This window comes from Cydia fagiglandana, chromosome 13 (assembly GCF_963556715.1).
Source record: "Cydia fagiglandana chromosome 13, ilCydFagi1.1, whole genome shotgun sequence".
Lineage (NCBI taxonomy): Eukaryota > Metazoa > Arthropoda > Insecta > Lepidoptera > Tortricidae > Cydia > Cydia fagiglandana.
Genome location: NC_085944.1, coordinates 2,842,478 through 2,858,363, shown reverse-complemented (window position 1 = coordinate 2,858,363; position 15,886 = coordinate 2,842,478). Strand labels below are relative to the sequence as shown.

The 15,886-nt window shown below is 36.4% G+C and overlaps 1 protein-coding gene across 1 annotated transcript in view; it reads left to right on the top strand.

Annotated features, from left to right (window-relative positions):
- LOC134670016 (GATOR1 complex protein NPRL2-like) overlaps positions 1–15,886 on the top strand; it is a 54,977-nt gene that overhangs the window by 606 nt on the left and 38,485 nt on the right. The window lies entirely within an intron of this gene.

Sequence of the window (15,886 nt, the reverse complement as noted above, 5' to 3'; positions counted from 1 at the left end):
AATGTGTCCAATCAAAGCAGTGTTCTAACATTTCACCGTTACGCAGACACCGTTATAAACTTATTAATTTAATTTAATTCGTCTTTGTGTTTAGTTCAATAAACCAATGATAGTCGTTTTTTTTAGGCATAACGATGCGACATCCTATTGTATCCAACGTCGTGCAAGAAGCTAGAAAAACAAACAAAAAATAACGAGTTATTGTCTCTACAGCGTTGCTATGTTTGCAACATATAGATAGTCAAGCAAATTTTGTCAGTAGAAAAAGGCAGCAAATTTAAAAAATGTAGGCGCGAAGGAATATCGTCTCATAGAAAATTTGAATTTCGCGCCTTTTTCTACTGACAAGATTTGCTTGACCAAGTATATGTAGTACATCTAATAAAAAACACTATTTATAATATTAATAAGATTTGTAGTCGTCTAATCCAACTATAACGCTACAAAATAATAAAAACAGACGACGTCTCAAAATACATTTTATAGTCCAATTGGCCTTCGGAATTTTGTTTCTCTATTTCACAGTCCTCGTGCCAAGCCTCGGTTCATTGCACTGCGGCTGTTCCTGGCGCTTGGGAATATATCTTTTATCATGTGTAGAATATAAAAATATGTTTAGCTGGGGACAGTTTCACAAATGTTAGTAATTTTTCACGCTAGCGAAAACTTTTTGATTACTTTTATTGAAAGGTAGCTTTCGCTTGTTTAAAAGTTTCGTGAAACTTGTTTCTGGAAGTTTGCATGCCAAGCTTATGCTGAACTACTCGTTTTTTTTGTAGCATCCGCTTCGAATTTTCTAATCCGAGGTCCTAAACGTGAAAAAGGAAATTCGAAATTTCTTAATCTGCCTCTCTTGCTCGAAATAAAAGAAGTTTCTGAACTTGACTGTAATTTATTTCACCGCGAAGTTTGTTTTATTAAACTAATCACGTTCTTCGCGCATTATGTAAACTACTTAAATCGGGACTTATTCGCAGCGGCAATATCATATCATTCAAAAACTTAGTGTAAATTTCATTCCATAACGTGACGTGACTTACGTTGCGTTAAGTGTCATTTTGTATGGGATTTTGATTTTCCAAAACGTCCTGCTTTGCGCGCTGTTCTAATACAAAAATAGAAAAAACGCAAACGCGAACGCGCGTCATGCTATCGAATGAAATTTACACTAGAGTTCATAACAAACAAACATTACGTAAGAGAACATTAGTGTATGCGCTGCGCTGTCACGTATCACCTTAAGGTAGGTCCGTGCGTTTTTTGTGCTGACACTGTCACAAAAAACTGAGCAACGTAATCTTTTTTTGTGCATAACGTAATGACTAATGTAAAGAGGTCATCACATGTGCAGTACATATTTGCAATTGTGCACTATGAAAACTGTATTGCACACCATAAACGATCAAGGAATTTATCTAAATTGTATTAGCTGCCTGCCCCGGCTTCGCACGGGTTAATAATTTACACTTATACACCTAAACCTTCCTCAAGAGCCATACACTCTATTGACTCTATGAAAGTTGAAAATTGTCGATATGTTTCCATGACACGCTCAATAACGAGGAGCTTTATCGAGAGATTACTGAACGACGCTGACTAAAATTAATATCTAATATAATAATACTAATTGACGCAAACAACGAAACTAGGACATAATTAAAATTTAGACCTCAATTTATCCTCTTGACGACCTGCGTCCTACACGCAGTCCAATTAACTTTTAACGCTTTATCAACATGACAGAGTTAAAAAGCTGGCAAATTTTGAAACCCGGTCGTCAGTCTATATCATATTACATTAATTACATTTGTGGCAACGGTGTTAATTCTAACTTGATTAATGGCTTCTAACAAACCCGCACGTGTGCTCATAATAGTCATAATATTTACCTAATCCTGCACACGCGTTCCCACTTCCCACTCATGCTTAGTTTCACATTTCACGCTATTTAGTGATTATCCCTTTAAGGAAGTTCCCAGCCTGTTATTGCCTGTTTAACCCGTAATTAAAACTTACTTGAAGGTTATTGTGTATGTGTAGTATCGCGATATAATCGATTAATTTAATGGATTTGAATTCGATCGATTACAATTATATCTTTGAGGTATATTGTGGCCGGAGCATGAACTTTGTACCCACAACAGGGTAGTAAGGAAGTAATTTAAAAATGAACTTAAACTTTAAATTCATTTCGTGCAGCTAGAAGAAAATAAAACATTGTTTTCGATGCGTTTAAATTAAGTTTTAATAACGGGGTCAATAAAACAAGTATTGTATACCGTGTATATAGTAATAAGTATGTACTGATATTTGACCCTTCTTCGTTAGGTATATTACTACATTAAAGAAAAGAGAGATTTATTCAACTTCGTTTGTACCTATACTGACCCGCGTTATGTGTTAGTTCCCTTATGTTATGTATTGCGTAAAAAAGGTAAGAATAAATAGATCTACTATCCGCGTTTTATGTTTTCGTGTCATTCTGTGTATAATGGTATCCATTTGCATTCTTACAACTAACTATCTGGTATATGGGACGTGCCTTGTTTATATCTTCTCTTCTTTGTCCAGCCCATTTCCCAGTTCAGCTGGGGTCGGGCCTCCTCGTACGTCGGCGCCAGGACATTCTATCCTGGGTTGTCTGTGTGGTCAGGTTTTGTGTCCTCATCTCTTTTTCAACATTGGTCCACCAGGTTGCTGGTCTTCTGCCTCTTCCTCTGGGGTTGCTTGGGATGTTCATAGCCTTCCTCACTGTGTAGTTTTCGTCCCTTCGCATAACGTGACCATACCACCTCATTCTACTCTCTTTGAGTTTTTCGGTAATAGGCGCTACCTTGAACGAGCCGCGTACATATTCATTGCGAACCTTATCGAGTCGCGTGACACCGCCGGCCCATCTAAGCATCTTCATTTCCGCGACGTGGAGTTTCTGTTCATGCACTTTCTTTGCGGCCCAGCATTCTGCTCCATACATCATTGCGGGTCTAACGGCGGTTTTATATATTTTCCCTTTTGTCTTTATTGGCATTTTGGGGTCGCAAAGAACGCCGGACAAAGATCTCCACTTTAGCCATGCTGCCTTGTTTATATCAACCTATTTAAATAATACATTTATTTGTCTGTGATATACCAAAATATTGATGATGATGATGATACTAAAATATTCTTTAGTTAAAGTGACCGTTTTATATTCCGGGTATTTTTAATCTTGTTGGAATATAAAGTATAAACTGTGAAACGAATAGCCCTTATTTTTGAAATTGGGTTAAGTAGATGAAAATATCTGTGTGCCTAGCCAAGTTGCCAATCGTTTGCGCCGTAGCGAACGAAACGGTAATAATTTTTAATGTTTTTCTGTCCCACAATAATTATGGAAGAGTGATACCCATACGATTGGCATCTTAAAGGTCCTCTGTAAAGAAAGACATAAAAAGTTTCCGTGATGTGTGATATGATATGACGGATATGCTTATAACCGTCGAAAATAAAGCTATTTTTTTTTATCAACGCTTTTTTTTCGTCATTTCAAAAGTCCGCAATGGGAGGCACATCTTTTCAATCATGAGTATTTATGATGATATACGATCACGATCATGATATGTAAATATGTCGTCTCTATGTAACATAGCAGTGATGGAGGGAGAGCGGACCGTAGAAGTTCGCCACTTATACATCGATACCGTAATAATATTGTGAATATTGTGCAATTAAATTTAATAAGGTGATGGTGTAATAATCATGTTTCATCAATCATATCGTTCACTCAATATTATGACATGATCACTATAATATATATTTATTTATGTACCTAGTAGCAGAGAGCCGACAATAGAAGTTTGCAACTTATACACATTATGTATATATAGGTAGTTTAATTCCATCAATACAAAGTTGAATAAGGTGATGGTGTAATAATCGTGTTTACAAAGTCGTTCGCTACCCTCGTCTGTAATATCAACGAGCATGAAAAGCGCACGAAAATAAAATAAATATTGTACTTACTAAATTTTCCGGTAAAATAAAATTTATATCGTCGTTATAAAGTTGAAATTTCAAAAGCAATAGGAAAGCGCACAAATAAAATGTTGGTTGCGGCGGTCGCTGCTAATAGATTGTTTGGCGGTTTCTTTGTTTCGAGATTAGTGATAGTATTTGATAGCCGAATCCCAGAATAAATATGCTCTAGCCGTAACATAGGAAAATACTATTTTTTAGTAGGTTGGGTGACGTGACGTACGCATAAAGAAACCAAAGTGCTTTTAATTTTTGTTGTGATTTATAATAATAACCATACACACATATATACATACTACATGTGTATCAACATTTTCAACTTTCATATCAAAACTAGGAAAAACCCTAAATAACATGCTCATGGCTCACCATTACCTATGTAAAATATGTAGTGTCTTGCAAGTTCTTTGTAATATAACACTTTAAACTCTCGCGTTTTGTACACATATTCAATTACACAATATTATATAAGAATAATATTATATTATTCTTTCCGTGACCACAGCTGATGCAACTCAGCTGAAACGTCGGAATTAAAGGTAAAAACAATGAAATTATATCGCGGTAGATTCTTTGTAATAAGTATAAAATGTGAAAAACGTGTGTAATTCAGAGAGTACCACACGGGATTCCTTTATAAAATTATACCAGCTAGCAGTAGCAATATTCAGCTAACTTATTAGAACCAGAATATTAACTTTACTAAACTCCCGGATGAAGCTATTTCAAAGTTATCAAAGCTTCTCGGAACGGTGGATGCATTCTCATCACAGCTAAACTATAGTAGCACACACACACACACACGCACGCACGCACGCACGCACGCACGCACACACACACACACACACACACACACACACACACACACACACACACACACACACACACACACACACACACACACACAGTGTGCCTGAAAATTCAACTTTACAAAAATGGAACAACGTCGCTATTCGAATGATTCTTAATTTTTGTATAGTGACACTATGTTTCTCAAGGAGCGAAATTTATTTTTTTATTATGTTCGCCTATCGTGTAACATGCACCATCAAATTATTCACCGCGGTGCACCGATTATTCAGCGGCATGAATAAACCGAAGTGTCTGGCGTCTACTTGACACGTGTCAGACGTGTCTGCTATTTATTTATTTTTTTATCTATTCGGCCGCGACTTCCGGCCCGATTCGAATTTTAAGATACGTCAATTAATGATGAACAATATTGATTTACGTAAAGTTATGCAAACTATTCGAATGGTTAGAAAACGTATCAGAAAAATAAGCTATTGAAATATAATTATAACAGGAAAATAAGCGAATTGGTTAGAAATGGTTCCGGGAAAGGAAGCTAATGAGAAAGAATAAAACGGTATATTTTGTGAATGGAAAATTCGCTTCCAGTAAAATTCTATTTTCGGGAAATAATCGCTGCTCTCCTTGCTTTACAGTCAGCAGCAGAAGTTGCTAAACGGGCGAGGTGTTCAAAATGATCTTGACGCGACTTTATTGTTAAAAGAATAAGAGCGTGTCAAGGTAATTTTGAACACCTCGCCCGCTTAGCAACTTCTGCTGCTGACTGTACATAGAAGACTTAAAACGTGGTTTACAACCGGTGACATCAGAAAAATAAATGTGTGTACTTAAAATTGAAACAAAACACAACTCGTTAAGGCAATAACAATAATATATTATTTGCTTTGGTGCCAGTCTGGCGGGCTTCGTAGCGTAGCTGGTCTATACTTGGACTGCGACCCAGTAAAAATATACTCTAAACTAACATATCTTCCTAATACATCAATGGCATCATTATAGGGTCATTGCGCTAGTTTTCGTCCACTTGAAGATATTTGAATATGAACAAATTTGGATTTATTGCAATCATTAATGTCTAAACAATATATGGGTCATTGCGTCAGCTTACCTTCCACTGTGTATGTAATTTTAACGTGTACATATGTCGCCATGGACTTTGTCTGAAATATTTGTTTTTATAAATGCAAAAAAGTTCAAACGCGTATTGAAATGCCTAGCCATAATGTGTGGTTAACGCTACGTCTTACGTAGGCGAACAACGCGCGAACGCGGCGCGGCGCGGCGCGGCGAAATCAATCCTTTGATGCCCATAGAAGTGTCCTACGTAAGCGATCTCGTTGCGAACGCGGTGCGGCGCGATTTGCACGCGAATGTCAGGCGGCGCGGCGCGGCGCGGCGCGGCGGCGGCCGCTTTCGCCGCGCCGCGCCGCGCCGCGTTCGCGCGTTGTTCGCCTACATAAGACGTAGCGTAAAACATTGTCCTGTCCTTATAGTCCATAATACATAACAACAACAATTGGGAGCCAAGAACCCTGAGTGAATAAATTGAACAATGACCTAAAGGGCCTCATTGCCTAATTCAACGTACAGTCAGCAGCAGAAGTTGCTAAGCGGGCGAGGTGTTCAAAATTACCTTGACACGCTCTTATTCTCTTTACAATTAAGTCGATTCAAGATCAGTTTGAACACCTCGCCCGCTTAGCAATTTCTGCTGCCTATTGTAACACAGCGCTGGTGGCCTAGCGGTAAGAGCGTGCGACTTTCAATCCGGAGGTCGCGGGTTCAAACCCCGGCTCGTACCAATGAGTTTTTCGGAACTTATGTACGAAATATCATTTGATATTTGCCAGTCGCTTTTCGGTGAAGGGAAACATCGTGAGGAAACCGGACTATAATACCAATAAGGCCTAGTTTCCCCTCTGGGTTGGAAGGTCAGATGGCAGTCGCTTTCGTAAAAACTAGTACCTACGTCAAATCATGGGATTAGTTGTCAAGCGGACCCCAGGCCCCCATGAGCCGTGGCAAAATGCCGGGATAACGCCAGGAAGAAGAAGAATAAGATTGTACCTACGAGTACTAAGCACAAATGCGATGCAGAATAGCAGAAATGACATCATACCCTGCGAAAATACTTTAATATACAGACCGTTTCTTAATAACCAGCAATATTGGTGACTTTATTTATTTGCATGGTGATTTGTATATTCTCTGTGTATTTAAGTTTCTTTTGTTGAATTTGCAAGACCAAATGACTTATTAATTTCCGCTACCAAAAGGTTGTTTTTCAACACACCAAACCAAGAAAATATTAACTATCAGACAAAATCGAACCAAATAAAACCAAATGAACGTCATTAAATATTATATTTATCACTCAAAATCATCATTTCAAAGTCGATTCTACCAGCTAACATAAGGAAACAGTTTAAAATTGGCATCTGATTACTTTGCCCCACATGCAACTTTCTTATAAGGGTTTGAACAATCAAGAGACCCTTTACCAGCTGTGGTAAGAAATAAATCAAGTTCAGAAAAAACGGTTATTCCAAGTTAACGGGATTTTGATCCCGATTCCAATCGGGATATCCGCTCAGGTGGAACCCTTAAGGGAGCAATGACCTTAATAAACCCGCTTGCATTGTCCAGTCAGGCGATCCCTTGCTTAAAACTGCATTTATTGCATCTAACCTTGCAAGGCCCAATGTACAATACAATGTACACTCCGCTTCAATCTTATTAGAAACTTTAATGAACCAAATAAAGTAGCGTTTCTTTTGTTTTATTCTTTTGTTACACAAACGAAATTCATCCCATTGAACTAAAGTTCAAATTAAAAATAGGAAAATATTGTATAGGACTTAGGAGTTTATACAATTTTACACGGAATGTAAGAAAGATGGTATGAATGGCATAAAGAGGATTGCCTGTATATCTTTAAACATTTACAATTAAGTACATAAATTAATACATGTACGTATGTAATTAATACATGTACATTAATGTATGTAAAATATAAATACCAAATATGAAACCTAAATAAGTCGCACTCAAAACATGCCAAAACTTATTAAAGGGGCGTAATTAAGTTTCATTACAACAATATAATTAGATTAATTAGGTAATCTAAACAAGTATAAACACGACTCGTGGACTAATTACGTTGCTATCCAGGGATAACATTAATAACATCAGTTATACAGAGTCTGGGGAACGCATTTGGGAAGTCAATTCAAAAGTTACATTTCGACATCAAAATGATATCTAAAATTCTAAATGTGTCAGTCGTCTGTACATCCTACGTGCCAATACACGAGTAACACTGTCAGTATAATGTCATTTCTAGTATCATAACTTTGACATAACTCCAATACTGACGGAATTTATTAAAATAAACTTCATTACTTGCCGTCATTCCTTCATGACACTCCCTACACTATCACTAAAGACGTCATTCCGTCAAAGTAATGTCAGTATCCATGAGTATAAGACGCACGGGCGACAGCCATCGTTTTGATCGTTTTGATGTTACAAGTCGCATAAAAAAGAACAAATAGGCCTCCCGCAATAATAAATTTAATTTGAGGAGAGTCTTTTCAAAAATTGAGTTATATCTCTATGAACACCACACAAAAATAAGCCCTCTTGGAAAGAATATCCATTAACTCGGATATTAACAGCCGCTAAGCGTAGCTAAGGATGTAGTAAGTGTCCTGTAGACGCATATTGCATATTAAAGAGGCGGAATGAATTATCGAACACTTCAATTTCAAGGAGACTTGCAATCACAGTGCTAGTGGTTAGAATTAATGCACTACAGTGCCTATTACTGACTTTGCAATAACTAGAAGTAATCATACTCGGCGCCTAAAAGACTCTGAAGTTTTTAAGCGCAGAGTATCATAAAAAAAAACCGGGCAAGTGCGAGTCGGACTCGCGCACGAAGGGTTCCGTACCATAATGCAAAAAAAAAACGGAAAATAATGCAAAAAGAAAACGGTCACCCATCCAAGTACTGACCACGCCCGACGTTGCTTAACTTTGGTCAAAAATCACGTTTGCTGTATGGGAGCCCCGCTTAAATCTTTATTTTATTCTGTTTTTAGTATTTGTTGTTATAGCGGCAACAGAAATACATCATCTGTGAAAATTTCAACTGTCTAGCTATCACGGTTCGTGAGATACAGCCTGGTGACAGACGGACGGACGGACGGACAGCGAAGTCTTAGTAATAGGGTCCCGTTTTACCCTTTGGGTACGGAATCCTAAAAACGAGTTTAATTGTGGTCAAGTTCTTCAAATTTAGACTCAAAAGACTCGAGTTCCTTCGAACACTACGTCGTAAAGTAAACTGATTATGCATACAATGAGATATGCTTGAATAGTGTGGCGCCAAAACTCAAGGACTCCGGTCCAAATATGTTTGGATACGAGCAATTATAGCTGGCACGAATAAATGGCTCATGAATTTTTAATAGTGTACATATTATAATGAGACTATAATATTCGAATTATTATACATTATTAGAGGACAAATGAGATAATTGATTCATTAAAGTAGTTTTAATGCATATTTTTGTAGAGAAACCACACACGAACTATATGTCAAATATTTAAACACATATCCTATGATCTATCTCTATCCAATTGTGGACCCTAAAGACTTGTGTAAGAATAACAAAAAAAAACAAAAAATATTGTTATACATTACAAAATAAAAATAAATATACCTACATTGAAAGTGACACAGTAAGAAGGATTACAAATATTTTTTCATAAACAAATTGCCGGCTGAAATGTTTATCGGAAAAGTACTAAAAGGAAAAAAAAACATTCAATAACGGCATTCTGCGTAATTTCTAAAGCATTTTACGAATATTTCTTTTCCACGGTTTCAATCCAAAATCGATACTCCATTATGTTTATGAATACCTATTAAGAGGAAAGGGGACGACCGGTTTCCTTACAAACGTACCTAATCCCCATTTGCTCTCTAGATTTATAGAATACATTTTTATACATTAGAGAGGCCAGGTTAAGAGCACCCTTAAACGGCGAGCGTGTATGAGGAATGTTATGTAAGTGAAGGAAGCGAAAGAGGTACGTCAGGATCGTAGCAAGTGGAAATCCGTGGTCTCTGCCTACCTCTCCGGGAAATAGGCGTGATTATATGTATGTCTATATATGTATGTATTTTTATACAATTTGATGTATACGAGTATCTTAGCTCCTGAAATAACTTATTGTGAAGTACATCGTCAAATCGGGTTGTATCAAAAATCTAAATAATTGTTAAAACATGCCCTTAACTTTTGGGAATAGATAATACCCTAAAATAAAGTCCAAGTACTAAGTGTAAGCAAGGAACACGAATAATACAAAAATACAAAAAATCTACGCAATTTACAAGCACATTTGGCAGGGCCTAACTCTCGTTAGCGATGATGATATGTACTTTATACTGAACTATGTGTAGTTAAATAGGTCTAGGTTAGGTTAGGTACTGGGGTGGGAGGAGGCTACCCAAGCTGCCCAGGACCGGAGTCAGTGGAAGAAAAAGATTCGAGCCCTACACCCCAGCAGAGGGTAACAGGATGGAAAGAAGAAGAAGGTTAGGTTAATCTATAACGGTTGCTAGAGTTTATTTTTGTTAGCCTAATTTAGAGTCCCACTGCTGGGCAAAGGCCTCCCCTCCTTTCCTCCACTCAACCTTGTCGTTTATAATACGTTCCTGCCAAGAGAGTTCCCGTTGCTAGAGTTAGACCAAGAATAGTCTACAACGATTTTGGTAGCTCATTTGGATGCTGATACGCAATAATGTGTCAACTAACATTCATTTTGCAATAAGATGTGAACTCAAAAAATTTACGCTTACAGTAGTTGACATTTTAATGAAAAATTAATGTGGATTGGCACATTTTTGCTAAACACCATCCATTTATACTCCATAATTTCATAGCGGTTTGATGTTAAAAATAACACTTGACTGCGTGTGCTATCAAAATAGTTGCCGACTTGTCTCGGTCTGACTCTAAGTACATATGAGATGAAAAAAAAGTACTTGGTAGTACCTAATACTAGTAATATAGTAAACACTTTATTGTACAAAAAGAAACACAAAACAGGGAAAACACACAAAGGCGAACCTATAATCCTAGGGATCCTTTTGAGTTAACCTTTGCTTTGAGCAATTGAGGTTAGTTACAGACTGTGTAAAAAAGTAACACAATAGGCCATTTAGCTGCCAGACTGGTTAATGCGGACGCTGCGTTTATCATACAAATTATCGCTTAAACCCGAGCCTACCATATTTTATATAGACGCGCCAAATCTGGTCGGCACAGTTACCTTACAGAACTTGTAAGTCAACCAGTTCACTTGGAGATTAAACCTTAAGTGTGTTGTATCAGAGTTTATTTTGAAAACAGCACCAACATTTTTGGAAAGAGAGCGCTTAAATTTGATTATGACAAAGGAGGTCGCAGACTCCCAGAGCAACACAGTGATTTTCTTTTAGGAATGTCATCACTATAGCGCTATTATAATCCCACACATTTAGCAGATGAATATGTACATACCAAGATAGTAAATAAACATATCAATCAAAGGTGTGTATCTAATCTGGCTTTGCAAACGGTAGCACTAAGAGTGGAGGTGAGACTTCTATTGTCCATGTACAATTGTACATACATACATATATTATGTTAGTAAGGCCCAACATATTTAACAGTATTGTTTTACGATATTTATTTAGGGCTCATTTAGACGGTGCGAGAAGTCGCATGCGAGTTTCATTACATTGCGGTTTTTGTTCGATCGGCTGAATTGGACGATTTGGACGTAGCCAATAACAGACCGCAATGTAACTAATATCGCATCCGAGTTCGCGCGCCGTCTAAATCAGCCCTTACGATCATATTTTAATGCGATTGTTCGCATACTACGAGTATGCCAGTTTACATTGCCCCCTGTAACTTTTCATACATTTTACCATGACTAAACACGCTTTCTTTCCCGTCCAAGACTCGTGTTCGACTTCAGAATTGTCATAAGCGAGTTTTCTGTACCTGGATCCTGTCCAGAGTGATTTTGGCAGACCTTGACCTAAAACACCTAAAACTCCTTCCATATGGATTACATTCATAACAGCATAATGGGGACATCAGAGACCCCTCAGAGTCCAAAAGGCCAATGTCGCTGTAGAAGCTCTATAACATCGTACAACATTTCGATTGGCACAGTTGACCCCTCGGCTCGCGTGGCATGGCAACTTAAATTGGCACCATGAGCGACACTGCCATTTACGGACCCGTGAAGTGGGATAGTTAACTGCAGGCGGTGCTGGGCGATGAAATGTGGATATGATCGCTAGGAAAACGTTTATTTCGAGAATATATAGGATTGTTCGAAAAAAAAAGAGAAAAGAAATAAATATTTAGGACAATTTTACACAGATCGACCTTTTATTAATCTGTGCCTAGTCCCATGGTAAACTCTACATGTTTCAGTTATGGGCACTATATCTAAATTTAAATACATAGAAAAATTAGAACCAACCACAACTCGGGAACAAATATTTGTGACGAACACACAAATAGAAAAGTATAACACAGGAACAAATTCATGATGAAAACACACAAATCAATGCCGTTTCCGGGATTCGAACCCGGGACCTCCAGTTTCGTAGGCTGGGTCACTACCGACTAGGCTGCTAAAATGGGTTCATGGATGAGTTATTACTGTTATTAGGTTATTAAACTTATTTCTTAGGTACACCCCTCACACCGTGCATGATGGACCTTTTGACAGTTTCTTAAAGTCATAAAAATTAAAATATTATACTTTTGTAAGTATATTTTTAATCTCAAGATAGATAAATAATCTATAGATAGTCTAACAACTTAACTAGTTTTTCATGCGCCTGTTCGCAAACTATGCTTGTCATAATAGCTTTGGACGGGTGCTCGCACTGCTGTCACTTCGATAACGCCCGCGGCAGTAATGAATATATAAATATGCAATAGTTATGTTACTTATGTTAATTCACCCCTACACTCATCCATTATGACATTTATATCTGAATTCGCCAGTAAACTATGGATTTTATTGACTTGACTAACTCGTAATAGTACGTCATTATCATTACTATTCAAGTGGGAAAAATTCGCAACGAGTGATGATAAATTAAAACACAACTTTACGTCCTCAAGAAAAAAAAAGTGGGTACCTATATCTACATACAGTTTGGTGTGTTTAATCTTTATCCTATTAATCCTATCATACGATTATCGATGTTAATGGTTTTCGTTTCCAAGCGCTAAAATTAAATGATAGGTGCGTCCGAGCGCAGAGGTCACTGAACCAGCCACTTGATAATAATGATAATATTTGTTTCATACTCGTACCTACTGGTTAAACAACATTGGTATGGCAACAATACGTTATGAGTCTATTGTTAAAATTTATTTTGTTGTTTTAAAATGTACTTATTTTTAATGTTAACTGTAAAGTTACAGCATACGCAGCCATATATGGCAGTTACACTATTCAAGTAAGTATTCAACTCAATTGATTCATAGCATAGCTATTAAAGTTGAATTTTAAACGAACATATTTTTATGACATGCAGTATGTGGGGTTGAGTGGTAGGTATATTCGAGTAATACCCGAATATACCTACCTAATATTAATTTATTTATTTCACACCAGCTGATGTAGCTGATGCCTTTACACGGCATCGGAATGGAAAGATCGATAAATGTATGGATCTATGAGGACACTTTTTGTCTCCAGTTAGGATCTAAAGAGCTGTGATTCTGAATAGAAATATCATAAAAAAAACCCAAAATTTAAAACGACGTTTAATAAAATGGAGTAACTACATGTAATAATAACATGAATTTTCCAATGGCGACAATATGCGGCTGCAATCAATCCGAAACTGCACGTTATCGTGGCAAAGAGGTCAACAGGCCTCGTCGAGACACCGCCGATAACACAGTATCAAGGCAATATGTTCTGTAAACAATAACCGGAAGGTGGAAGCGTGCTAATAAATTAAATATTCCTTATTAGGTCAAGAAATGAATGCTCAAAAAACGTTGTAGAGGGAAATGCTAGGAACACAATTTTTGACTCCGTAACTTTTTTTGGACTAGTTAGGAGGTGAACATATCAAAAGTCCCCGGCTGTAGCCCCGCTGCTTAGTCTTAGTAGTCATGTCGCTAAGACGCAAAATTTCCAAGATATAAGTGAAAAACCGAAAAATGAGACCTTCTTTCCCCCCTCTACCCCCCAGCACCGGGGCTACGGCCGGGGACTTTTGATATGTTCACCTCCTAACTAGTCCAAACAAAGTTACGTAGTCAAAAATTGTGTTCCTAGCATTTCCCTCTATAACTTCTTATTGCTTGGCCTATATAATGAAGCCAATCAAATTAAATTTGAACAACATAGCAGTTATATCTTCTCATACGTGAAACCTTGCCAAGCAAAATGAAATTTTATTTTGTCAACACAAAGTTAAAAATTAGAATGGAACAGGATACCTTTTTATAGGTCTCTGGGCGGCCAGAGGATGTATAAATGTACCTGATGGGCAGTTTCAACATAAATAAATATAAAAGACCCCGCCTTTGCGTTATGCACTTAAATATGCAAAACTCAAACATGATAAAGACAAAAATAAATTGTGATAAAAATCACCTTGAATAAGAAGCGAGTTTTATGACTTGTTCTTTAAGTCTTTCCGAATATTACCTAGAATTATGCAAAACTACGACAGCAAATTACGTTAATAAGCTATAGGTACTTACTGTAAATTATTCACATTTGAATAAGCTTAAATTACTTGAGGAATCTGTAATCGTATCGTACCTTGTAAAAACCTTTATGGCGGAACTTATGACCTGACTAAGTAGAAGTTTGTTTAGGGATTCATTAAAAAGAAGAACTAAGTCGAGGGCATATCAGTAGAAGTCCGACACTTTGGTTTATTCATGCCGCTGAATAATCGGTGCACCGCGGTGAATAATTTGATGGTGGATAGTTACACATAAAAATGTGTATACGTTATACGAGTATATTTCCATCATTTAAATTTACATTGTATGTCCATCTCCCTGCAATGCTTAGCTCATAATATTGTCTCTTCTTAAAATAATGTTATTAATGTTAATGATATGTTATTTCGTCACTTTTCTATCGCAAAGTGCAAATGTATTCCAATAATTAATTTTATACATAATTTTCTTCTATTTTTTTTTTTATATTTGATAAATTTTATTTATTAATAGCTTAAGTCTAAATGTCCAAATCTAATGTACCTATATTGTATGTCCTAAGATACTGGAGCAAGCTGATATTGATAAGATATTGGTTAAGTACCTATAATTGGACAAACGCCTACCTTTAATGTTATGTAAGCTACAGATTACTTTTTCATGATGTATGTCTTGTCTGTTGTTGATCCTAAATAATATATATATATATATATATATATTATTTATATATATATATTATTTAGGATTATATATATATATATATATATATATATATATATTATTTAGGATCAACAACAGACAAGACATACATCATGAAAAAGTAATCTGTAGCTTACATAACATTAAAGGTAGGCGTTTGTCCAATTATAGGTACTTAACCAATATCTTATCAATATCAGCTTGCTCCAGTATCTTAGGACATACAATATAGGTACATTAGATTTGGACATTTAGACTTAAGCTATTAATAAATAAAATTTATCAAATATAAAAAAAAAATAGAAGAAAATTATGTATAAAATTAATTATTGGAATACATTTGCACTTTGCGATAGAAAAGTGACGAAATAACATATCATAATATATATATATATATATATATTTTGGGTTTTAACTGTGCACATTTATATGTTAATCCAAAATATAATATTTTTAGTTGTTATATTTACCAACTAAGCCTGCGTAATGTGTAATTAATGTTATTTTCGTTTTCAGGTATGTACGCAGCTTCTGTTTGATAGAATGTTTCTGGTGAGTAATCCACAGTTAAGGAACATGTA